Source organism: Micromys minutus, assembly GCF_963924665.1.
Source record: "Micromys minutus genome assembly, chromosome: 1".
NCBI classification, from domain to species: Eukaryota; Metazoa; Chordata; class Mammalia; order Rodentia; family Muridae; genus Micromys; species Micromys minutus.
This window is the reverse complement of record NC_137969.1, coordinates 52,952,485-52,955,767: the sequence shown is the minus strand read 5'-3', so window position 1 is coordinate 52,955,767 and position 3,283 is coordinate 52,952,485.

The window sequence follows — 3,283 nt, the reverse complement described above, 5'->3', positions numbered from 1 at the left end:
TTTTTTTTAACATTTATTATTTTGTATGTTTGTTTATTTATTTGCGTGTGTGTGTGTGTGAGTGTGTGTGTGTGTGTGTGTGTGTGTGTGTGTGTGTGCACACATGTGCTCATGCATGTCATATTGAGGATATGGAGGTCAGAGGACAACTTGCATGAGCCTTTTCTCTCCTACTACCACATAAGTCCTGGAAATTGAACTCAGTTGTCTGGAGTGGTACCAGGCACCTTTATTAGCTGGGCCATCTCATCAGTCCGAGTTCATGAGATTTCTTAGGCAAATCCATAGCACAGAGGTTTGATTGGATATCACTGATTAATTTCCCCTAGGCCGGTCCCTGAGCTGTTACAATAAATATTAAAAAAACAAGGAGTGGTTTCACGGCGTCACTCCATGCTTGCACCAGCACGGGTGGGACACATGGTACTAGTGGGGTGTTTTCATCTCAGCAGATCCTCTGGCCTGGAGCTTGCGAAACCTCTTCACCCAACTCCCTAAGTTCCTGTGGCAGGTCGCTGCCACACCAGCCCCACACACCCCAATTCTGTGGTGGACTTGGTGCGTTCCATCACCATACCTTTCTCTTGAACTCAGTCAAGTTTTCGGAGTGAAGGAAAACACCACACAATAAACTCAGAGCCAATTGATATTGATATAAACTGCCCACCTAGATAAGACAAACTGTCCTGTAATAAACCATCCCTTAGATGTTCATACCTACCTGTGGCTATTTAAAGCCACACAGGGGTGGATCATCCTCCTCATCCTCCATCTTCTCTTCTTCCCCTATCTCCCCCACCTTTCCAAAACTCTGCTCCGCCAATCTTTTTCACTGCCCAATCACAGGCCTTGCCTTATCTTGTGCCCGCCCTCACTTGCATAACAATCACACTGAGCTCTGGAGGTTCTAAGAGAATCTGCCCAGGGACCAGACTTTGAAAATAACCTAGACTATGCTTGATCTTCAGCTAACAGTCACATCATTCCACAAGTCCAAGTCAAAAGGAGAACGAGGAGAGGGAGAACCAGCTGTTCACCCAAATCTGGTTGTCTGATCTAACCCAGTGGTTTTCAACTGTAGGTTTAAATTTTTCTCAATCCTAATTTTAATAATGGGTCTTAAATGCTTTCACATCCCTTCTAGCCCACCACCCACCAGAAGTAGTGGAGAAGACAGGCTATGAGGATATGGGGGAAGTGGACCTGTTAGAAATGGTTCTTTGGAGCAAATTCTATCTGGGTTGTCAGGAAATCAACAATTCAGTTCACGGGTCAGCAGCAGCAGCTTGATCCACTTGCAAAATACTTCACAAATATATCATCCACCAAAGTCCAGTAGAGCTAGGATAGCAAACATGAGTCAGCAGTGGTGGCACAACCTAGCAGGAACAGCCAGACCTCAGCCGAATCGGCACAGATCAGTGGGAGTGACCAGGACCACCAGGGACACCAGGAGTTCTCTGGCAGGCCTCTCTCAATGAAGCAAAGATGCAAGACCAAGAAGCACTGCAAAGCCAGCTCTGAAAGATGTCCTATTCATGCTCCAGCCAAACACCGTGTATCCTCCCAAGGCTTTTGCCTCACCGTGTGAGTCTGCCTTAGCAAAAATTCCATGTGAGTCTGTATCAGCTGACATCACTCTGCCAACCGGCCCGAGTCCTCGAAAGTGGCAACAAGTGGCCACTTTGGTTCTAAATGTTGTGCTGACCCCCAACCATAAAATTATTTTTGTTATTACTTCATAACTGTATTTTTTGCTACTGCTATAGACTGTAATGTAGTATCTGATATGTAGGGTATCTAAAATGAGACACCTCCCCAAAGAGACCCCTACCCACAAATTGAGAACCACCGATCTAACCTATCAGAACAGTTCAATGCTCCTCGTCTCTCCATTTTGTCCACGTGCCACATGGAGCTGCCTTGATCATGTGACTCAGTGCTGGTAACCATCCCCTCCTGCTCAAAATCTATGGTAAATCTTTTGTGATACCAGTTGTGCTTCATGCTGGCTGGTCCAGAAATTCTTCCCAAGAATCCTGAGTTTCCCTTATGTAGGTGTAGGTGCTAGACTTTAGGTATTCCCACCAGACATGAGGAAGACAGACTCAGAGGGGCAGGATGAAGGTATCTCTTCCACCCACCCCTGTCCTCATACCCTCCCTCGACTTGCAGGCTCCAGCTCTCCAGAGCTTCTCCATTAGCTCTTCTGTGAGCCTTTCAGTCTTCTGCCTCCTCCTCGGGTGATGGGAGAGATTGGTGAAGGAAGCTCTTAAGCCTGCCCAGCCTAAGTAGTTCCTGCAGGGGTGTGGATGAAGCCTGAGGAAGAGCTGCCAGCCTGAGATGTCAGAGAGAGGGAGGCAGCCAGAGTTCACCGGGGGAGGGAAGGTACTATACCCAGTTGGAGTTGGAGTTTCTCTCTCTCTCTCTCTCTCTCTCTCTCTCTCTCTCTCTCTCTCTCTCTCTCTGTGTGTGTGTGTGTGTGTGTGTGCCAACGTGCCATGGCACTCTGGAGGTTAAAGGACAATGTGTGGGAATTTGTTCTCCCTTTCAGCCATGTGGAACATGGGGCTTCAGCTCGGGTTGTTAGGTTTGGTGCCAAGTGTCTTTAGCTGCTGATCCATCATTGCACAAGCTCTAAGATTTGTTCTTTGTTAGATTTGAAGAGTCCAGAAGTTCGGGGTCAGCAGGGGGTTGGATACAGGGAAGGATGGAAAGAAGGTGAAGGCTTCTGGGCTGTTATCTCTGGGCTGTGCACTCTGGGCTTACCCTCTGGATTGTGCTCTCCGGACTCTGCTGTTAGCCTCCCAGTCCCTTGGTCCTCTGTTTCCCCTTCCCACTCTATTTCTGTAGCCCCGCCTCATCTCCCACTGGACCTGAAGTCACCCAAGAACAACAGAAAAGTTTCATGACCCAACCCTTTGTCTTCCACCAAGGTCATACCAGCCCATATTCAGGCCTATATCTACATCTATATCTATAGTATATATTATCTCTGATTTAAGTCCCTCCCTCTTTAGTCTCTACACAGGTACCACTAAATTTGGCTTTAGACTCATGTGACTATTTGTTGGCTGCTACTAAAACAACCTACTTCTCGCCTGGTGTTAGATTCTACACAGTATGGACCCAGCACACCCCTGCCTTCCTCCTCCCTCAACCCAATTCCTTCCCTGGGAGAGACTTAACTATCCTTACAGCCCTCTGACTCTCCAGTGCATGCTTAATCATCAGGGCAGGCTTTTGGGGGTGTGGGGGAAGACAGAAACAGGGAGAGACACAA